General features: G+C 41.7%; 1 long non-coding RNA gene across 1 annotated transcript in view; it reads left to right on the top strand.

Annotated features, from left to right (window-relative positions):
* LOC311434427 overlaps window positions 1-24041 on the top strand; it is a 452952-nt gene that overhangs the window by 271779 nt on the left and 157132 nt on the right. Inside the window, exon 9 of the long non-coding RNA XR_014691476.1 lies at window positions 14439-14602. This is a non-coding gene — a long non-coding RNA (uncharacterized lncRNA). The remainder of the gene's footprint in view (window positions 1-14438; window positions 14603-24041) is intronic.

The following is a 24041-nucleotide window of genomic DNA, read 5'->3' as shown; positions in this document are numbered from 1 at the left end:
CGCCTTGCCCTGTGGGTGTTTGCGCGGTCGCTTATCATCGGCCCATCAGCTGGTAGTAGCTACATTGCCTTGAAAATCTGTGCTGCAGCAGTGAGTCAGACTCTTCATGGTATTCATCGATTTTATGCTACCTCAGCCATTGCTCTTGCACACATTCTTCAAACACGGTGGTGGATTTTGGAGGCATTTGATTCCGTGTTTTTATTATTCAGTACATTAATGTTTCAGGCACTCAGCTACAGCGGTTTGGGTCCGTAAGTAAGATACTGGATAAGGACAGGACCTAAAGACGTTAGCTTTACACTGCAGCACCGCTCCTTCTCCTCTCCCTGGTGCATGCCCAAGGTTTGGTTTCTGAGTGAGATGGTGCCTGTGCTTTGTATTTTGGGGGGTTGGCAATTCTTACTTCAGCTGTTTGTCTTTTCCCCTGGGCTTCTGAGAGAGGGGTGTCATCTCATAAACATTTTGTGACGTGAGAATCCTTTACCTTTTGATGGATTTTTCTGGAATACTATCACCATCAGTAGCCATGGGTTTGCTGCACTGTGAATTGTGTGTAAAAGGCTAAGGAAAGGCACTTTCACAGCTTTACTGTTTGAGGAGAAAATCGCTTTTGATATTAAGCTATTGTATCATTTGGATTTTCTGGGTGCCTCTCTAAGAACTAGAGGCTTACCAGTATTTCAGCGCCTACTTCAGTAATAAAGTTGGATGAGAACCTTGCCTTTTTATTGTTGTTTATGGTTCTGGCTTATGAGAAAGAGGTGATTTTTCTGGCCAGTGGGAGTTTTAAATTTGTTTTAAGGAGAACTGAAATTTTGTCTCTGATTCTTCTACTGCTGCTCAAGCCCACTCCAACACAGGAGCTTGCAAAAGGTACGTTGCTCCATTTATCTCCTCCTTCCTTTGCAGCAAATGGACAAACAACAGCTTTGCATTAATGTGCAGCAACTTAGGTGCCAGGTAAAGCATGTGTAAGAAACATAAATCAGCTCCACATACAGTGCAGTATTTTCTATAGTTGTGGTTTTTATCTGGATGAATGCTTACACTAAGTGCACGATTAACTCGATGACTGTAAAATTTGGCAAAAGGTACAGACTATGGCTGTACAAACTCAGTTTAAATTGTTACAGGAAGCAAAGAGGAATTTCTTAAGGAACAGACTGACCTCACTGCAGGATAGTAGGCTGTAAAGCTGCTCATGGGCTTCAGTGGTATTTCCTATCTTCAGCAGGGGTCTTATGAAAAGAGAGCTAGACAGAAAAGTACGGGGGCATTTTCAAATTTTTCAGCACTAGTTGCAGGAACTGTTCTAAAGGTACTTGGGAAACCTAATTTGTTCCATAAACATATATTTGATGAAGATCACTTGAATCATATCTGAGGTAATTTTTCAGTGCCCTGCCTGTTAAAAGAGGAGAGCAGTTAATAAAATCATTCCATAGGCTCTTCTGCAATACTGGAAAATTTCCTTACGTCAAATAGTTTTGTGGAAGGAAGGAAACCTCCTGATGGAAAACATAGGCAGAACAAAATAATTCTGTAGATCTTTCAAATCTATGTATTTCACGCTTCTTCAGGTCCTCCTCCAGTGTTCCTTTTGTCAGTGTTCTAATAAATATTTTGGCAGGAATTGCGATGGAGAAGAAAATCAAGAAAATAATGTTTATTGATGGCAAATGAATTTTGATTTGCAATTGGGAGTAGTCACGCAAAAAAGTGACTCTCCTGCTGCTTCACCTCTGACTGGAGGACTGGAAAAAGCATTTAAATATATATATATTTAATAAATATTGCTTCAAAGCACCAGTTTTTTGGATGTTACTTTCATCCCATTCCATACAAATAAAATTTATAGATAGCGGGGTTGTTTGTTTGTTTGTAAATAACATTAGTAAGTTAGCTTCAGGCAGATTAGCAAAAGGAGTTGAAGACAAAGAAAAAATATTCATACTTCAGTTACAGAAACAGGTAAGAGATACAAGTTTTATACAGTCCAAAGAAAGATACTGGTACTCTGGGGTTCTCACTTCAGAGCTCCTAAATTAATTAGATGCTGCTAATGACTGAAAAAAAATATGAAAATGGAAGAGGCTTAAATTTTTTTCTTTCCTTTTTTTTTTCTTTGCCACCTCCCCCCATTAGACTCAAGTCTTCATTTCCCTCACACAAAAGTTGCCTTTTCTCTTATGTGAAGTGAGGAGGCGTGTGGAAACTAATTATGTCTTTGACCTATCGGCTGGACTTCTTAATCCTGGGTTGTGAATTCCCAAACTTGAATTTCTTTTGAACACTAGTTAGGAAATCACTCTTGAGAGTAAAATAGTATAAAATGGAGTTCTGGTTTTATGAGAAAAGCTGCTTTATGGGGGACTTTGTTTCATGTAATTGCTTTGGGGACCTCCGTCTGATCTCTTCACTTGAAGCTAATATCGTAGGCCTTAATTGAGTAAGACTCCCATTGAAGTGGTAATCGCAGTTTACATAGAGAGATTCACTTCTAGAGCTGAGTCTGTTGGCCTTTGTCTCAGAGAAAAAGGGGTGTCACGGCCCTGCATGCAGATCTGCTGCCAGCCGCTGTTCTGGTGCCCCTCTCGCCCGGGGTCTCCCCTCAGCAGGTTCAGGTGCAGCCAGGAGCACTTGGGGCCTTTCTAAGACGCGCCCCACCAGCGCATGCATATGGCCCAGGCTTCAGCCCTGAGCTAGGAGGATGGGCAGCCTTTAAACAAGCAGAAAACAGAAACCTACTTGATTTTGCTCCTTCCTAGGTTGGGTTCTTTTACAAGTGCATTGCTCATTGCATTCTCTACAATTTGGGATTATCACAGAGTGCCTGAAATCCTCCTGGAGCACTGATTAAAATCAGCGACAGTTCCTTTCTTGAGGTAATACTTCCACTTAGGGCAGTTCCAGGTGTCACAGAGTCCTAGGAAGAGAGAAACCTGAAGTTTGATTTTTACAGAAAATTGAAGATAAACAAGGAAACGTGTGGGAAGAGAGCAGGTTGAATAAAGGGGTAGACAAGGCAAAATATTACCTACAAACTGCAATTTGTCTTGCACGTAACATCTTAAAGCCTGGCCTCGTGTGTGAGATCAGGGCAGCACAGGGGAGGGCAGGCTACTCTTACTCATAAATGTTATCAGGAAGGAAATTTGTGAGTGACCCTGTGCTGAAAGGGAGTCTTGACACGAATGAAATCATTAGTTTGGGTTTAGTAGCTGAGAGCCTTTCTGATTCCTGGTGTCAGCCTGTGAGAAGGCCCTGTAAAACCCCTTGTTGCCAGCTGTGATCTCTGTTGGTGCTTAGTGTAGCCGTGTCGGTGATTTGCTGCTGCTAGCAAAACCACTTATTTTTCCTGAAATAAAAACCTTTGCATTTATTGATGAGACAACAGGGTTTGTTTGGTTGGTATTCCTCTAAATTCCTTAAACCCCTCTGTAGCTGGGATGCAGATAATGGTTTTCCCCTGCATCCTCAGCCTGGAAAGCAGGTTCACAGTCCTTCTGCAGGTCAGTTCTCACCAGTGGGGACCAGGAAACCCAAAAGGACTTCCTCCAGAAGGAACCTTCTGAGAACCCCTAGTTTTCTGCCTAATTTTGCGCCTCCTATTGCTAGAGGAAAGTAGTTGGTGCTGGCGATAGAGCTTTTCTTAGGGACTCCCTCAAGAAAAGTGCAGCAGCACCTGTATGTTTGGACAGTCCACACAGCTCTCGAGTCTTCCACTCCAATCCTACTTCTGGACTTTTCACCATGGCTGTTAAAACAAACACAGACTGATTTAAAATAGAAATTACAAAGGGCAAACTGAATATGTAATGGTGGGTTGTGGGTAGGATTTTTTCTTTTTTCCTTTGACTTGCTTTCCTTCGCTCACTCACGTTAAACTTCAGGGAGGTTGTCTGGATAAGCAAGTAATGAATGCATCTTAGAAAGCTGGTTCTTGATATCAGGCAAAATGTGAAACAACTTAAAAATGTTTCCATCCCATGTTACTAGCCCGCCTTGTGTAACCTGTTGGGATGGAGGCAACAGAGGTGCCTGTTACTCTTGGAAGGCAACACAGGTAGTGACAGAGCAGCGTTTGCACAGGCATTTCTCAGGCTTTATTTTTGTCCTCTTAATGACATCTGTGGGGACCATGAGCATCACATCAGGCTCTGTATGTGAATTCAGATCTCCAATACTATAGCAACTTTACAGCACAAGGAGAGCATGCTGAGAAAGGCAAAGAAGCAGCACGACCCTAAATGTTTGACGTCTTTCTCTGCTGGTCTGTGTTAAGCAGCAGAACAAGACAGTCAAAAGCCTTGCTGACTTGTGGCCAAATCCTAGAAATCTTCTCCAGTGACAACATTTTCGTTTTGGCAGCTTTCATGGAAAAGACAAGTTGTCAGGCTAGGGCTCAGGTCTTTGCCTGTTTACCAAGGAGTGCCACGCTGCCATTCATCACAGAGCTGCTACACGTTTGGTGATGCTGTGAGCCTGAGTGTTCAGCCAGATTTCTTTAGTGACCTCACTTTGGTTTGATCTGAAATGATTTTGCCTGCAAGACGTTTACATTCCCTGAGGATTTGTCAGGATGATGACAAAGCATTACTGCATTTCTTCTAATGATATCCGCATTAACAAGCTAGACAAATATAAATGCTGTCTGCAAATTTAGATGAAATCCTGTCTGAGAGTTATATATTGCCTCCTGAGAAAAAAATTTTTAAGTGGAAAGAACATAAAATGAGTATTTCTGCGGATCCCTTTGATCATGTTGATGTTCAAGACATCCAGTAATTTTCCTCCTCTTTGAGAAAGTGGGATGCTTTTTGCTGCACCACAGGATGGTGCACTGGTGGAGAAGAGGCTGCTACAAGTGCTTGGTGCACGCAGGTGCTTTTTTGCCAATGCAGAACTGATTAAAAGTGGTTAGTGATTAATATAAGATTTGCGCATTCACTAATCACTGTTTGGGCTCATATCTTTCCTTTTTGACTTCAACTTGACAGAATATTCTTGGAAATGTTAAAAAAAAAATAACTTCAAGGGTTTCTCCACTGAAAGGACTTAAAGCAAGAAAGGGTTTCCAGCTGCTGAAAAATAAATTTTTAACATAAAGTCTTCTCCTTCTTACTCCTTTTGGGAAGGAATAATTTGTAGCAAACATAGGAAAAAAATGGGAACTTAATCAGACAACACAGCATCACTTCCTAAACCTGAAAAAAGAATCATGATCAGAGGACAGAGCATTCAGAAAGCTGAATAAAGTTCCCCGTGCCATTTCTGCATACACGTTCAGATTTCATATAGACATCTCGCAGCTTTGGTGGATGCTTTGGTCTGATTTTCTGTTCCTTATTGCCCAAACTCTCACTCCTGAGCAGTAAAGGAAAGGTGGTGCACCCTCATCAGTGCAAAAGGGGCAAAATAGCAGCTTTACTTTTGTTCATAAAACGCGCAAAGATCAAATCAAGGGTGCTCAAATTACTTTATCATAACCCTTGTAATTCATATAAGCATGTCTTTTGGCCCTTTTTTGGCCCTTCATATAAGCATGTCTTTTGTTTTCTATGTATATTTTATGTTGATTTATATTCCATAAAAAAGAACCACTGTCAGTGTACCTTTGTACATTGTATGTTCTGTGCATCACCCATGCAACAGGGAAAAAGAAAAACATAGCAGCTTAATTATAATTTCCTAAAATTGCTTCCTGTTCAATTCTCCTTAAGCTTGTGATGAGACTCCCGCTTTAATATACTGTTTGCAGAATCAGTGCTTCATTGAGCTGCTAAATAAAGTTTTAAAGAGTACACTGTCATGCTTTTCTCTTTCAGCAAGTGGACATATTTCATGGATATTGATGCTGTATGGGATAGGTTGGGTCACCCCCAGCAGATTCAGAAAAACTAGTTGTGTTGTTCTAAGCTGAAGTCAGTGCTTGTACCCACACTTCCCAGGTCCATCCTGATAACATATTACAGAGGTGGATTGGAGAAGATGAAGGAGAATGCCCCCTCCACATGGCAATTCAGTTATTTTTATACAGAAAATGAAACTGTAGGAGATAGAAACTGCTATTCTGGCTGCTTTTGTTTTGGGCTGGATTTTTAAGTTTGGGGTACTGACCCACTTTCTGCAGCATCCTTGGGCTGTTTCTTCCCAACTAAAATTAAAAGAAAAAAAAAAAGAAAAAGAAAAAAAAAAAAGTATTTTCTTTTTAAATTAATCCTAGCAAATTTATAAATGGTATTTCATTAGGCATTTGAAATACTTAATTTCATATGTTGTGTGTTTTTTTTTTTAAATGTACACTTTTTTTTTTCCTTTCCCCTTTAAACTATTGATGAACATTATCCATCCAAAAATATTTCTGCAGTGATGGTTTCTTTAAGGAGTACTTCTTTTTGCAGCCTATATAATAATTTTATCTTACTGCTCTTAAGGCAGTGACAGATCATATTTTATTCTTTTTATTTAGACACCTTATCGTACACAGCTCACTGATACAAGAAAGACCCGTCTTCTCATGTTGAAGCTTCAAAGCCCTAGGTGTGCTCAAGAAAGATACCACATTATTTATTGTCATTTTTCCTCATTTTTTATCATTACAACTATAATCACTTTTCTGCATAATGTTATTTCTGAAAGCTATAAAAAGGAAGCAAAAATGGTCTGCTTTGGTTGAGACCAAAGAGGCTGTTTTCTAGTGAATGTTAGTGTTGAAACTACTGCACTTGGATTGCTTTTGCAAAATCAGGCAGCTGAGCTGTGCATGTATTATATCAGAAAGGATAACAGAACAAACAATGCACTTCTTAAATGATATCCTAAATGATATCTTGATATTGCTGAACAAGGTGTGACTGTGTTGCCAAAGGACTTGTCGCAGAACATGAGCCAAAGAGAGCATGTCAGTGTAGCAAGGGGTCTGAGGAGTTTTGTTTCGTATTTTTTTTTTTTTTTTTTTTTTTTCTGACATATCTTGTTTAACATTGACTAAATTCTTTACATATCTGAGTTCATAGGTTACTGAATTCAGGCTCTGCTCCTTCCTGAGCAGTTGTCTTCAGCCATATTGCCATGTTTTGAAAAGGATGGACTTCAAGGTGACTGGGGTCTAGTCTCTGTTGCTGTGAGGATGACAAAAACAGGCAAGCTGTCTTGTCTCACTCAGCTATATCAGCTAGTTAGGTTTTCCTGCCGAATCCCTGGGAAATGTGTTTTCCCTATGGAGCAGCATCTACCATAAATAGGAGGCTTTTCTTCAGATTCAGTGAATAAAACATAAAAAGTTTCTTGTTCATATCAACTCAAAAGGAATGCTTTCATTTTTCTTTTCATTTTTGCCCTCAGAAGGCAATTCTTTCTAGTCTCATGTAATTTCTTCTGAGATAGTTTAATTTAATAGTTGCAGCTTAACCTTCTTGTAAGCTTTTATAAATATTTTTAATAGGAAAGAGGGTTTCTTGACATGAGGCAGACCAAGGGGGAAAAAAGTTGAGATATGGAGATTCATACACCTACCTTATTTCTTTTAAAAGTGCTTTTTTTTTTTTTCTCCTCTAGGCATTGTTAGCCAATGCAGAAATGCAGAATGGAAAAAGAAGAAAATGGGGGGTAGGGAGGTACGGAGGGTGAGGTGGGGGGTGGGAAGTAGTCACTTTCCTGACAATACCAGTGTCTTTAACTTCAGCAGTCAGAAATGAGCAGAGCATTTTGTGAGAAAAAGTCTGAGGGGAGACATATGGACAGAGGTCTGAGAGAAGTGATGCAGGTGAGAGATGAGATGAGAGAGACAGAGAGATGGGTGAGGTGCAAACCAGGGCTGACCAGGCAGCTGCAGCCTGTCAGCACTGTGACAGTGGGAGCTGGCATCTCTGCCATCACTGTAACTTTGTAGATCATCCCATCCTAAAAGAAGAGGACAGCTGCCTGACAGACGGGAGAAGTGATGGAGGACTGCTTGGTGTTGCCTTGAGCTGCAGAGCCCTCAACACGTGTTGTGGGTTGGGGTCCAGCTTGTACCAGGGATGGGGCTGCATCCTTCAGCAGTAAATGCTCCTGGGGAACTCTAATTTACTATTCAGCCAGAGGAGGAAAACAAAAACAAAACAAAACAAACAAAAAAAAAAACCACACACACAACTTTTTTGGGATAGCTTAATACATAGAAAGATGCTTTTTGTCCCACTTGTGAATATTCAGTGCACAAGCACAAAGTCTGACCTGTCTGTCAGGAAATGTGTTAAATGTGTTAAAGTGCTGGGCCCTTCCAATTTTATTTTCAAAATCCAGCTATATAGACATAAAATATTACTTTATTACCACAAGTAAAAAAATGCCCTGTGGAGAAAGTCGGATTTCCCTCACTGCCAGACGCCATCTTGCGCACTGCACCAGGGGCTGCACCCTGTGAGGAGGCCGCTGAAAACTACTGGAACCGGCCGGGGGCTCTCCTCACAGAGCCCCACAGCTGGACGCCTGGGACCTGCACCCAGCACAGGTGAATCTGCCAAAGCCCTTGTGACAGCTGTACTGCAAATATTTTGGGAATCAGGCTTGGCAAATGTCCCTGAAGGAGGCTTCTTCTGCAGCTTCCCAGCACCCTCCAGCATGTGCCATGTCCCCAGGGGCCTTCAGCACTCAGGGTACATTTGATTCTCTCAGAGTTTGCCTGCAAATCTGTTGGTGAGCAATGGTAGACATTTCTTGGACTCTTTTTCAGGTGAGTTTGGGCTATTTATAGCCTTCCCGCCTGCCAAAGTGACCCTGATGTTTGATTTTGTCTGTTAGTTTTTGTCATCTAAAGAGTTACAGCTGCGCTGGAGTTAGCACCTCAGTATTTACTTCTTTTTAACCACCTGAGTGCACCTAGTTGAAAGGCTGATATATAACACTTTAGAAATCCCATTTATTGTCTGAATTTTGGACAGATGAGAATAATTAAGTTCACTGTGGGAAATGTTATAAGTTGGGGATCTTAAAAGTGTTCACTCCTTCAGTATGGCAGGCTGTTACCCACACAATTTTTCTGGTGATGTCCAGCAAGATCTGCAATTACTCACTGCACATTGTGTTATGGAGTAAGGCTGCAGTTGGTTTTCCTGTGTTGTGACAGCAGGCTGTCAGTGTCAGCTCAGGTCAGTTACCTGCTTTCCTTCGAGGCTGTCTGAACACAATCTGCACATCTTCTGTCGGCTGTGGGTGCAGCTTGCTTACCCAGAGGAGTACTAACACATACAGAATAATTTTATACTAACTTGCCTTTAGCAAAGCAAAAGGTCTTATAAAGAAAAACTAGTCTTTTTCATATCCTTACCAGTTTTGTGTCTTGGTCAGGATCCTGCCTTGCTTGCTGCTGTGTTTTATTCACTGCTGCCGCAGGCAGCCCCTCGCTGGAATCTGCTGAGCCCCACGCAGAGTTGGGCTGCTGTTATGTTCTGTGTCTTTGGCTGAGATTGAGCTGAGTTTTCTGAAATCTGTTCTCTTCTGAGAGTATGTGAGGCAGGGTGGAGCTGGGGAAGCTGGTTTGGATGCCAGGAGCACTATAGCTGCATTAGCACATGGCTGTAATTGAGCCAGCTCAGAAGCTGCGGGCAGTGTAGCTGCATTTTCAGCTCCTGAACAGACTGAGTTAGTCTGCAGGGAACTCTCTGGCTGCCTTGGTTGTCTGAACGATGCAGACTGATGCTGCATCATAGTATTCATTTCACTGGTGCATCTCTGCCCTGTATCAGCAAGTGAGCATGAAATCATTAACCTGCCTAGGCAAAAATCATTGTGTTGATCTACTTCCAGGGCTTTGCTTTTTTCTTGGGGCTGGAGTTGTGCATACCACCTCTGATATCCAAGTATTTTCACTCTCCTGGATGGTCATGCTTCTATAATGGGTCTCATCCCAGGCCAACTCCTGGCCTCATTGATAATTTATGAAGAAAGTGGTGCAGGAGGGTAAGAACTGTGTGGCTCTGTGTGGGGATTGGTACTTCGATCTCAGCTGATTTAAATCCCTTTAAATGACCTGAAAAGGGGAAATGACTGAACTTACTGAGATTATGAATGAAATTAAACTGTAGAGAAAAGGACAAAGAGGAAATAGCTGATAAATCAAATGGGCTTCAGTACACTGCTGAAGTGCACTGATATATACAAAGGGTGTCACCATGCCAGTTAGAAAGTGCTGACTCTTTTCAAGCTACAAATCCAAAAAAAAAAAAAAGATAAATATGGGAGATAATTGTTTTGTCCCAAAGCATTGACTTCATGAAACACCAGTGAACCTGCCAAATCAGGACAAGAATCAATTTCACAAGAGTGAAATGTGAGTGAGGATTTTTTACAATACAGCATCATTAGTTTTACACAGCCTCCTACGCAGTGCAATCACAAAATGTGTAGAGGGGTAGGGAGAGAAAGCAGTTACTGAATTACAGACCTTGGTGTGGTAGCTGTCATGGGGATGATGTATAGAGATGAAGCAGTGGAAAAGAGTGCTGCAATTTAAAAATAGTAAATGCTTATGATAATATTGTTACAGCTCTCTCATATAGATTCTGCCTGAGAAACTATAATTCTTCTAGTTCTGGAAGTTTTTAATCAAAAGAAAAAATAGCTGAAACTTTCAGAGAAGAATGGGAAATCCAAGGGCTGTATTCTGTTATATGGTTTCTAAATAATGAAGTCTTGAGCCTACAAAACTCCTAGAGCTCGGAGATGACACCATTTGTACACATTAAATAGCTGCTGTGGACAGTAGGCAGTAGCCATATGCATTTGAGGAGGACAGCTTCTGCCCTCTTAGCTTTTCGTATCCTGCAGGTAAAAGCCTGAACTACAACACATGTAGTTCAGTTAGATATTGTTGAATGGACTTGACCTGATACAGGAGACATCTATCACAAGTTTAATGTGGAAGAAGAGCTGACAAAATATATCAGTTTCTCAGTGTGCTGCTAATTGTTCTTGTGCATGAAAATGATTGGAAATTGTTAACTAACATCTTTGAACAAGTAATGACCTTTTCTGTGTTTGGATCGGTGTCTTGAACAAATGAAGAGAAAAATGCATTCAGTCAATCAGTAGATACCCTGGTTCAAGTACAAGCCAGAGCAAGTGAAACCTATGAAGCCATCAGCATCTGCTTTCTGGTTGTGAGGAGCTAGTGGGAAGAGCTGGCAGGGCTGAGAGGGAGGGATGCTGGGGCTGGGAGGGGCGGCAGAGTGAGACCAAGTCCATGCTCTGCAAGATTCCCCTGGCTCTCCTGTGTAGTGCATCCTGGTGCTGCCAGGGAAGGCTTTTGCTCACATCCCTGGTACTTACGCAGGAGATTACTCCTTTCACAGTGGTTTTGCTTGCACCTCCTCAGCCGGTTCAGAGGAAACCTCTTGGTTATATGAATTCTTGAAAACTATCAACAGTGCTTATTTGCTGCTAAACAGAGGGGATTTATGGACATTAGTGGTCTAGGTACCAAGGCTAAAACTTGCTTTGTGGTTGATATTAGTGCTATTTCAAAACAGTTGCATACTTTCAAACTTACTAAGTGCAAAATAAATAAACAAACAAGTAAACAAACAAACAAATAAATAAATAAAATGGTGCATTTTAGCTTCCAGTGCATGTCTGGGAGAGAAAAAGTAACTGGTCTGTACCTGGTCGTTATAGAGCTGCCTGAAAGTATTGCCACATCTGGTTTCTGCTTTTACCCAGTGAAGTTATTTCCTTCATACGTATTCTGTTTGTAGCTGGAAATAGGATTCTTCTCCTGTATGTTTAATTTTCATGACAATATGACACATAGTGGTATTGATGAAACCTTGTGGTGGTCTTTTTTATGCTGCTAATTCCCGGTAACCTTTACATTCACTTCAGGGACTTGATTCATTTCCTAAAGATAACTGTTAATTAACCAACAATTTAGGCGTCTGAACCAAATGTGGTTCCTGTTCCTGAAAGTGAAGGAGTCACTTTTTGTGGCTGATGCAGAGGGAATTTCCTTTGTGGAAACAGAAAACAACAACAAGTACAATAAATTAAACTACCTGCTGAAAGAAATCTTTAGGGAGTCAGAGGAGTTTCTCTGCAGTTGCCAGGTGTGGAATTTGAAGTTTTTTCTTTTGACTCTCTGTGTTTTGTTTTCAACTAGCATCATATATAAGGGATCTTTGGTGATTTTAAACTGGTGTAATTCCATCTTGAGTTAAGCACCATGCTGGCTTCCCACCTGCATCTGCTGTTCTAGGAATACCATAATAGACAGAACAGACAGAAATAAATAGTTGGAGGTTTAGGGTCAGTCAGTAAAACAGCAACTCTGGGATGTCTGTAACTCTTTCTAAAATGGAGTTACGTGTTTTGGGGTGAGGAAGTATCCAAAAATCAGGTAACGGAGGTCTATCTTTGCCTTTTATTGGAGGAATTATGGAAAGTTAATCACCTCTTCTGTGGTAGTTTTTGGCAGAGGCTGGCATTTAATGACACACAGTAAAATTAAACTGGTTTCCCATTAAAAAAAAAAAAAAAGAAAAAAGAAAGAAAAGAAAAGAAAAAAAGCAAGAAGATGCGGAGCAAATCAGCTGCAGTCCTGTTGCTACTTTTCCTTCCTATCTCTCCCCACTTCTCTCTCCCCCTTGCCTCCAGCCATGTGTACAGCAGGCACTTACTTTGCATCTGCTCCATAGGCATTGCATGCTGACAAACTCCATCAAACTGCTTAACCTCCTTTCCCTGAAAGCCTTTTGTAAATAACTAGCATATGGGCATCATTTGGGGTACAATTCTCATTTAGAGTTTAGATAAAAGTGTGAGAGCTGTGGCTCTGATGCTGATATTTGGTTTTGCATGTAACTGTAAAATTTTGTAAATAAAGTGCTCCTGAAGTTTCCGTCTGCAGTTGCAGTGGTAGTGTTTATGAATCCATCAGGCAGTGTAATTTGCAAGTGGATTTGGTAACACCATTTGTTCTTCCCATGACAAAACGCCGAGTGTTGTCACTCTCGATTCCCAGCAGCAGTTACACCCATGTAGCTGCTCCTGTGTTGACTGGGGCTGTGAAGGTGGCCACCTGCATGATCAAACGGTGCGGCTGGGGTGACGACATGCAGTAAATCACTTTGCTTACTTCCTTGTTTCTTTGGTCCCTTTCTGTTTTTATTTCTCTGCTACAAATCTTTTTTTCCAAATCATATTTTTGAAGTGCACTCTAGGCAGCTTTTTATGCTTCCCATAGTTTTCAATTTAGTCATTTGCCATGTCTGAAACTTCATGCTGAAATTTGTCCTTTCAGCCTGAAGCCCCTAATATTGTATAACTGTTTGGATGAACTCGGTAATTACAGAAAATAACCTCTGCAATTTTATCATATCTTCTTCTCCTAGTGATTTTCCTATGCACTTGTCATACCTGCAGTGTCACTGTGAAGTTGCTGGATAAATAATCCTAAATGAATGTCAGTCCAATATATTATTTCTATTGCCTGATAGCAGCAGTAAGAGGAATAATTGACTTGTGTAAGGCAGATGGAGATTATTTCACATTTGTTAAGCAGGTGGAGATATAAAGTAGAATTCTGGTTACTGGAAGTCAACAATAAATCTCCTATTAATTGTAAAGCAACGTTTGACCCAAAGGTACAAAATATTTTTTCAGACCCATGAAAGTACATGAGAATCTTTCCAAAGATTTTGGGATCAGCCTGCACTGGTGATTATTTGGTTTTGAGTCTCAGTAAAAATCCTGAGACTCAAATGTTTTGATTCTTTTTTTTTTTTTCTGATGAAATAATGAACATTAAGTCAAGAAATGCAAATTGTAATTCCCTGCTGAAAAGTTTCAGACGGCTAACGACAAGACAGAAGGAAACGCATCATGTGTTAATCTGGCAAAACAAGGAATAACAAAATAGGAGACCTAATGCAAACATTTACTAATTGCAGCTATGTGGTAAATGCTAATGAACATTGCATACATTTGTAGCTAATGAGCTTGCTTCCTGAATTATTATGAATTGTATTATTGTAGCCGCTGTGAGGCCAGGACTGGAGTTTCAAGGGGCTACCAGGGAATGAAACAAGAAGGCTTCCTGCAGGAGGCTGGTGAACCAAACAGCAATAAAACCCCAAGGCTTTTCTCTAAGTATGATTGAAGAGGCAGGAGTGACAGATGAGACATCATCTGAGATGAGAATCAGTGCTGAGTAGATGCTGGACAGCGGCTTTTGCAAACCAGCAGCATCATTTTTGTTAATTTTGAGGGTATTTTCATAATGCACTAAGGTGGAATTTAAAGGGGAAAAATAATACAGTATTTATAACTGTGAACCCTTCCTTCTGCCCAAGGAGGGCAAAATCATTAATATAAGCAGAAAGGGGGACAATCCTTGAAGTCCTTGTGGAACAAAATTGTGCTGGTGAAGGAAATAAGAGGTTTGCTCTTGTTCTTAGGGGTACCAGCTGTACAAACTGATGTGCAAAGAAGTTACTCTGCAGGGGATACTTGAAGCATGACTATGCACTCGGCTCCATTTGCAGCGAAGTTACAGATCAGATGAAGCATCTTCAAACCAGCATCTGCTGCTGTGTGGCTTTCCAGAGAGCTCCATGATAAAGTTGGTGCGGGACAGGGCCCTGTGCCCTTAGAGTTTTGGTTGCTGTTGCATTTTTATTACTGAAGGGGAATTCCTGGGAGTGTATTATTTGAAGTGCTGCACAGGCATGGCTGCACACTCACTGGTGGTGGCTTGTCATTCGCAGATGTTGTAAATCATCCCCTGAGGGTTTTCAACACGTGCCCTTTGTAAGCTTAGTCAGATCAGTGGAAAGTGATGGTAGGTAAAATGTCAGTGCTGTACCTAGCCTCGTCCATCCCTGGTCATGCTTTCTGGTGGGCTGCCTCCTAACAAGTACATGATGTCAAAGGTCCAGCAAAGACAGCAGCAGCTCTGGCAGTCAGTCTGTGCCTCATCTGAGAGGAAACTTATGTGCCTCTATTCATCCTGATGTGCTGCAGGGAAGAGTGAGTGGGGTACTCTGAATACAGGCGGATCTCGGTTTGAAGTGACTTCAGTTCCATAGGCTTCTCTAAAAAGGAAAAGGAAAAATAAGTTTCCACTCCCCAAAACATGAGCGATGATGACTAAAAAATGTCTCTTGATGAATAAAGTTATTGTAAAATATAACCTAAGAGCAGAAGTCTACAATTAAAATGACTTAAAATTGCACCACTGTAGTGAAGTTTCAAGTGCCAAATTATCATTTCTGTTTCATTTCCAATTTCAGTTCTTGTACTTTACGTTATAACTGCATGAAATTGCTATTAAGAAGAGCAGAGCCCAGATGTTGCTGCTGATTGTTAGTGTTTATTGCTGTGCAGAAGGAAAATAATACCTAATTTCTGTTAGAAAACATTGGAGATAAATGCAAGCATCAGAATTGGATTTAAATGATGTTGCTATATGTATGATGTATTTTCCCTTTCTCTGAACTCCTCTCTTGCTTCCAGTACAGTATTTTGTGGTCTATATAAAACACAGCTTTCCTGAAGTCTCTGAGATATTTGTAGTTGCATTAGGTAAGCATTCAGAGCAACTTCAAGGCAATCTACCAGGAAGAAAGCAATGATTGCTCAGCCTCAAAGAACAAACCAAAAAGGTAAGGAGTCTGGCTGGGCAGGTTGCTCAGGGCCTCATCCAGCAGAAACCTGCAAAGTGTCTGGAGAAGGGTGCACGACAGCTTCCTTGCACCCCTGGCCTGATATTTGATCCCTCATGATGAAAAAGCTCTCTCTAATCAGAAGTGCCTGTGCCCTGGTCTTTTAACTTGCTGGTAAATAGCACCTTGCCTGAACAAGCAAGGAAATAGATTCTTCTTCCCTCTCTTCCGTCACTTGTGTTTAAGCATGAGGTGCCATACACTCCACTCTAGTTACAGGTTAACAGATGTGTATGATGCAAATGCCCCTGAGATAAATGCAGGTAATTACTGGCTCTCGATGGAGACCAGATATGATCGCAATCAATTTGGAGTGACTGATTTCCATTTAGTTTGTCCTAGGCGTATCCTGCCACTCTCTTATGCTGAACCTGTTAATATGCTCTTAATTGCAGTGCATTTTCAAATAGTTTCTAAAGTGACCCTGCTGTAAGAATTGTTATATGCTGTTAATGTAAAGCATCTGTAAAGACAATATGCTATTACTGCATAGTTATAACAGGTAACCACTTGTTTTCTGATACTGAGAAACTCCAACATGGTAGAACTTCCCCATGTATATAAATGCCTGCTGTATTTATATTGCTGCCCCTGGCACTGTTAATCCTAGTCATTAATTCTGCTTCTTAGCTAAGGATGTGCACCTGTAGGTTGTGAAGCTCATTGTACACCTAATTCTCTGATGTCCCCTTAGGATAAAAAAAAAAATCCTGAAAAGCCTTGACTCCTTTTAACTCGTTTACTCTGGCTGCAATTGGTATTCCCAACATGTAAATTTGAGTGTTTAAAGGCTGCTGGTGTGGGTGCGAGGACACGGCCTTTGTCTTTGCATGCATGGCTTGCTCCTCATAGCTGCAGGATGAAAGAGTCGCTCTGGGTTTGAGTCAGAGAGGGGCTATAATTAACGTATACATGCATATTCAAACCATAAAGTGGAGAATGTCAGCGGGATGGGATGACACTGTCATGTGGCCCCAGCAGCATTTCCTGTGAAACTGCTGGTGGCAACACAGTCTCCAAGAATTATGTCTGGTATTGGAGAAGTGACAACATGGCCAGTAACAAATCAGTATGCTTTGTCTCGAACTGCCACTCGAGAGCATCTCACTCAGCTTTGCTCTGCAGAGTGCCCAGAAGACATAGGCAAAGGTGGTGTTAAACTAATCCCAAACGTCTCAGTCGTTTGTACGTCCCCACCCCGTGCACACGTTGCACTGGGAAATGCACATCACCCTGACATGGAGACCAGGGTAACTGTAGAGGGTAAAGGGGGGTACCCTACAGGGTATAATGTCTCAAAGGGGAAAATAAAGACTGCTGGTCCCCGTACAAACTTCCAGGAGAAGGTATAACCCAGTAACAGAAAGTAGCTTATAAGGGAATTTGAAAAGTCAATTCTCTTTGTAGAAAAACTATGAAGTGCATTGTTGTTCTACAGAATTCATGAATATTTCATTTTTTCATCTTGATTTGGCATGAAAATAGATACTGAATTATCAAAACATGCCACTGGGCAGCAAATCTGAATTTTGAGCCTTTCCGCTAAGTACCCAGCAATGCAGTGTTTCTTACAGGCCTAATTCCATAGTTCTCATTGGGCGTGTGCAGAGTAACACAATCTTGAGGCACAGAGCTCATCAAGGAATTAGTTTTTTTCCTAGTGAAAGCTTCAGAGGAAAATACACTTGGAATCCCAAAATGTTAAGTAAAATAGATTTATTGTTCTGTTTTGTTTTTAAAAGCTAAACAAGGAAAATGTTTGTTAGGTTTTCTCTTTCACAGAGAGTGAAGTTTAAAGCTAGAGAAAATCTCATTGCAAGTCAGCTTTGAAAATTCTGTTTGAGTGGTGCAGGTGGCCTTCCACTTAGTGGTCCTCCTGAGTTACACCAGGAAAAATGTAAAAGCCGTAATGATTTTCTTAAATAACCTCTTTTTAATAATAAATATAACAGTAGTCTTATTACTCAGTTTCTATTTAATTCTCTTGCAATGGATTTGCTTTGTGATCAAGTCATTCAGCTGCTCCATGTTTCAGATGACCTGACTGTGAAAATGGTCTGTATTTACCTGTGTCATGGCTGTGTTACGCAACAGCTGGATGCAAACCTAAATGTAAAGCTGCTATTGCAGATCTTCACTTTGACCCACAAAATCCACATTGCAGCTGGGAGATATTTTGGAATTTAAAGAGAAGTCTTTTGTTCCCCTGTGAGTACTATTTGTGTTCAGCCCACAGAAGGAAGACAGCTTTGTGGGATCTCATCTATTCCAGTGAAGCTGTGAATAGGTTTGATAGGTCCATTTGGAGAGCAAATATATGAAACCTTGTTGTCCAGACTCACAGACTGAAGTTTCCATTTGAGGATCAGATTTGATTTGAAATAAATATTCTGTATGCAACCCATACTTCCTTTTTTTTTTTTTTTTGTTAACCTCATTTCACTTTTCTATGCCATCTACTGTAGAGATTATTATACCTACAGATTCCCTTGAGTTGAAATGACTTTCCAGTGGTCCCTTCCCTCCAAAACACTTCCATTAGCAGGTCTCTGATGGGGATATGTCCCTTTGCTTCCTCTCACCCCCAGTATCTTGCCAGAGAGACCTTGGGCAGGCTATTGACGTGCTGGTGCTGAAGACAAGAAGATCAGGGTAACAGAAGGCTTACCCACTGGAGGCAGGAGAGACGTCGAGACAGCGGGAACTAAATTCAAGCTGAATTCTCTGCAGCATCACAGCTATTGTTTTTCCTGCTCAGAGCCTGAGCATTATAGGAGTAAATCTTGGGCTTGTGTTTTCAAAAAAATCAGCTGTCTATTTCAGTGTTGTTTTCCTTGTGGAGATCTGTGACATTTTGGATAGAAATGGAATTGAGAACAGAGATGGAGTTGGGATGTCTCAAGTTGCCGTTGTGGTGAGCCCTACAGCACGCTGTGGTTTTCCTCCCCTGTGAGCTGCTGTGATGCGGTTTTGGAGCAAAGTCCACGGAGAGGGTGCCAGAAGTGTGGGGAACTGGGATGATGAACAGCTTCCACAGAGAAATGCAGCAAATCCCATGGAAACAAACAGTCCCTCTTTCTCCAAATGAAGGTGACCTCTTAAATGGAAAGCAGATGCTTTTTCCAGAGAAAGGCTAATTTTCCATCACTGGAACTTCTTCCACCAGCACGTGGAATGGTGGAGCAGTGATGAACCATCTCCTTCCACACCAGTATGTGAGAGGTGCAAAATGTTACTGCTGGGGAAAGGAGAGGGGGGGATTAAAGGCAGTGCTACTTATCCAGGTTCTCCTAAACTTTGGAGTCAGGACAACTTGCATAACTGAATGGCTGTTTTCAAACTCTGATTTTTACCAGTCTGAAAAATTCCCTTCTTCCATTCAGTTTTTCTTCTTGTGTAAGAAGTGTTTTTGTAGTTCAGGCAGGTGTTCTTGTCCAGCCCTGGCTTTGTCAAGCGGGAGTTGTTGCTTTGTAGTTGCAGTAAAATGAGTGAGAAAAACTATCATTAAATGCAGCCTCTCTTGTTCATCTCTGTAATATTGACTATATGCTATGCAATGTTTTGATACCCCCAGCATGCCTTCAGACCAACGCCTAGTTGAATGCTTTTATTTCTAATTCTCTGTCTCACAGCATCTCTGATTTTTTCCCTACTTACACTGTTTGAAGGTTTTACGCATTTATGCTGCCACTTTTTTGTTGCACAGCTTATAGATGTTGCCTTACACAACCAGTGAAAGAAGTAGCAATTTCAAAAGCATCAGGATGATGGAAAGTAGGAGTAAATAAAATCAATACTGAACTTGTAGCACTTCTTCCTTCCCTCTCCCCCCTTTTCCGGGGGGGTGGGGGAGGAGGTAGGGGTTTGTCACAATGTTTTATGCAGGTAACAAGGCTTTCCTATGACAGTTACTCAGAGTGATGTGTGGTGGGGGAACAGGGAGCTTCCACGAACCTCGGTAAAGACAGGAACAACTCTCTGATGTCCAGGAAAAAATTACGACCCAGAAGAAATCTTTCTAGATCTCCAGAGTAACCACCCGAACTCAAACTGTGGAAGTCTTTGACATATTTTGTCAAGTCCCCAAAACCTATCTGCAACCAGGAAAAGGCAGTGGATATAAAAAGTGTAGGAGAAAAACAGAAAAGCAGCAGCAGAAAGTGTAAAAATGAAATCAGTGCATTGGAAGTGATTGTGAAAATGTTGTTCTTCTCACTCACAGTCCTATATATAATTACTGTCTAACACCTAAGTCCAACCATGTGAGTGCCTTAGAAATAACCAAAATTAGCAGATGTGAAGAGGTGACACAATTGCTACCTCAGTAAGGTAGATTTAAATGTACTTGTACTCTCTAAAAATTCACTAGTTACATTTGGCTGGCTCCTGCCTCCTGACGTTCCACTACGAGACTGTCGGAGTACTGACACATCAAAACCCCATTATTACTGCGTTTATCATTAGGAGAGAGCAACACCTTGAACTTGGTTGCTACAATGGCTCTTTTCTGAGAGATGGATACTATTATAGGGTAGATTTATTTCAAATACAAGTTCCTTAGAAACGCACACAAACCATTTGTGGAATGAAAGATAAAGCAGTATATGCAGTTCTCCCTGGATGGATAGTTGGAAAACAAGAAGGTTGTAAATATGGACAAATTTGTATATGCATACACATGTTCTGTTTTAGCATTCAGAAAGCAAAACATTGCGTGTACTTCCCTAAATGCATTTCTATAGGCACCTCTTTATATCTCTCCATGTTATATTAAAATTAGCTTCTTTTGATGCATGGTAAAAATGAGGTGAAGAAGTGTTTTTCGACTCATTTGGACCATCCAAAGTCATCATGGTCAGGGTGCTAATCCTGATGACAGGCTGCCTGCTTCGTCAGAGGAGGATTTTTCGATTGCGCCGTCTTTTTTGGCACGCTTAGTAATCCCTTTCCTTGCATGTTTCTGACTTGTCAGGAAGATGCCAAGTGCTTGTCAGCTCTCTGCATCACGGGTTGCATCAGAAATCACCAGCAGGGCTACCAAGGCCTCTGAGCTTGGAGCTGAAGGGCAGGCACATGCCCTCCTCACACTCCAGACCTTGCTGTCTGTGCTCTGCCCTAAGAAAGAGAAAATGCCTTTACTGCCTGCTGTCATTGTGTACTTTGGGTGTTGGTAACGTTTAATATGAACACAGGAAGGTCTCCTTCACCTGTGGGTGTGTTGCCTGTGCATGTGGTCACCCAGTCTCGTGGCTGGGTCAGCCTTCTGAGTCAGCCTCCTGTGCTCTGTAAGACTTAGCCCACGGGATGGGGGCAGCACGGTGGCTGTGACAGAGGCAGCTGTTACTCAGGTACCAACAGGGAGCACTCAGCAAGCCTTTGGGACAGGAAGGGAAAGCAATACAGGGCAGAGCAAACACTTGAGGAAAAAACAGCCATGATTTTTGAGCCTGAGAGCATAATCTGTGTATATGTTGCAGACTTAATGTTTTAGGTTAAAATTGTTTCTAGGTAGTCATTTGAGACTTTATCTCGGTTGAAGGGGCTAATCCCATAGCGGTCTTGCATATGGGTTGTATTGGAAGGGTGTGGGACTCAAAATGTGCACCTTTCCCTGGCCACTTTCCTTACAGCTTCTGTCAAAGCAAACAAGCTGAATACAGTGACAAGTGTGCCCGATGCCTCAGCTTACTGGTGGGCCAGCACACCTCTCTGGGCTCAGCTTACCCCTCTTGCTTATGCTGCCTCACCTGTCATTGGCAAAAGAAACTTCAGAAAATGTGACAAACACGGTTTTCTCAAAAAATCGTGGAATAAATCGTTAACATTTACTGTATCCAGCTGTCCCAGGATGAGGGGAACACAGAGGTGTTTGCTGCGACTGTGGGAAGAGAAGGGAAGGAATAAGCAGAAGTTGTATTTATATCCACTAATGAAGCTGAATGGTAAAACTGATTAAGGAATCATGAAAAGAAGGGCTGTAGGCTGTCCCTTAGCTAGCAAACCTGTTTAGTTGAGAATTAATGTTTTCCAGTTTTGATATAGTTTAATCATAGTTTTGTTTTCATCTGCGAAGCTAGCATAATAGCATGGAGGAGATTGGAGAAAGTGGCTAAATGAAAAGTGCCTGATATAAAATCTTTCCACTATCAGGCTGCACCTCTGTTCTGTAACGCCCACCTATGCTTAGATGGCCCATGCAAAATCTTGAAGTGTACTCTGCTTTTAATAAGCTTTTGCATACAGTTTTTGTGAGACTTTTTCTTAGTAGTCTAAATAAGTAAATACTGATAATTTTTGAGCAAAGTTACAAAAACATTAAAGTTACTAAACTAATATTATGAAATAATATCTCTTCTCAGCTTTCTGTGGGCGCTGTTGTGTACTAGTCCTACAACAGCATTTTCATCAATCAGGGATCAAATCCAGGAATGCGTTAAAGTCTGTGAGCCCCATTTAGTCTATGCTCTTGTGTGTGCACACGCTTAGATGTTTTACTTGATTTGCTCAAAAGAATTCAGGTCAGGGATCTCTGAAGTACTCATAAATCCTGTGTATCAGCGGCAGGGGGAGGGACACCGTAACCTATCTGTTTCCAGAATCCATGGCCAGCCTCTGAAGGTTAGGGAGCATTGTCTGCAGTGGTGATCTGACAGTGAAGTGGCTGAAAGCAGCACAGGAGAAGATGGGGATTCCACAGGTTTCCTTTCAGAGTACCGATCAAAGGCTTTTAAGGGATAAGGATCGTAGAGATGTGAACTGAGATATGAAAAAGCGCTATTTATAAAACTTACTGAGTGATACTTATCGGCTATATTTGGATTAGCCTCCATTTGGATTAGTCTCAGACCATCAAGGATTACTTTCCTAAGGCAGAAACTCAGAAGAAGAAAGCTCTTGCAATTTATCATCAAAGTTTTGTGTGTTTTTTGTGTTTTTTTTTTTTTCCCCCACAAATGTAGATGCTGTTTCCTCACTCCTACCCCCGCAGTATCCCTCTAGTAAAGATTAAGTCTTCTAGACCTCTGTCAGTGTACAAGGGAAGACAAAGCTATAAAATATGAACTGTCTTTCCCTTTCTGCATGCCAGCAAAAAAACTTGACAATGAAGTCACCCCAGAGTCTTGGAGAAGTCATCTGCTTGACTGTGCTGGTGACAAGCTGTTGATGGGTGTAGCTCCTCTAACTTGCAATGCCATGTTGGCATGAAGAAGGGATTAAGGCCCATTTTTGAGTTATTTTATGACTGTAAAACCCATGTCACTAGAGACTGTACTAGATAACAGCAACCATCGGTAAGTCCTCGCAGCAGTTCTGCTGTTTGGGTGTGGTATATAGCCATTGTGCTTCTGACACAAAGTGAGCAGATCTGTCCAGTGCACCTTCTGCCACCCTCAGTGTAGTTCTGTACTGGACGTTTCCCACGGATGCCACGCAGTGGACCTGCAGATGCTCCCAGGTGCGTGCAGTCTGCTTGTACACCACACGCACAGTAGATAACCACCTCCTTTTCAGGACAGGGCACAGCCCCTCCGCTGTAAATCTTGGCTGAGAGCCAGAGGCAGATGTCAGCATGTTGCTCTGGGGCTGGAAGTTATGCTGATCTCAGTTATATTCGTGCCTTCAATCAATGCTTCATGCTGCTGCATAATGCTCAAGTTAGCAGGAATGGTTTAGTCTCCCTTCGTATCACCCCGCATCCCAGACAGAGGCAAGTGCTCAGGTCACAGCGGGATCTTGCTGAGCCCTTGGAGCCTGTGGGGATTTGTGTCAATGTCCTTTTGTCTCTTGACCATTGCTCCAGTGATTGCTGCCACATTCGGTGAAGGAAACCTTTGTCCCCGGCAAGGAATGGTTCAGGCTCTGGGATTCTCATTCCTGGGTTGGTGACATTGGTGAGAAATCCTGAACATCCAAGCTGACTGCCTGCCTCTGCAAGCTGCAGCTGCACAGAGTGCTGAGCTGGGAGGTGCAGGGATGTGGCCAATTCCTCTTCCTCCTGCTTCTGGAAAAAAATGTTAGCCTTCACATGCTTGCATTCAAAATCTCTGTCCTCAGACTTAACTTTGTGTCTCGTAAGTAGAAATAACTGGGTATCACCATGCTGCTTACCAGCAGATCTCTGACCTCTGTGAGAAAGATGATTATCATGTTATTCCCACATTGCAGTTGTGGAAAGAGAGACATAGTAAGATGATGAGACATGCTTCACGTTACAAACCAATGGAGAAGTGTGTCAGTGAGCTTGGCTGAGTGCTGAACAGGGCTGTGAAATACCAGTCCTAGGAGGTACTCAGCACTTGGGTCCGCAGCAACCTGCCCTAGCCTTGACGTTTGCCC

The sequence above is a fragment of the Aythya ferina genome (assembly GCF_964211825.1).
Source record: "Aythya ferina genome assembly, chromosome: 3".
Classification (NCBI taxonomy): domain Eukaryota; kingdom Metazoa; phylum Chordata; class Aves; order Anseriformes; family Anatidae; genus Aythya; species Aythya ferina.
The sequence above is the reverse complement of the archived record's forward strand: the minus strand, read 5'-3'. Positions and strand labels throughout refer to the sequence as shown.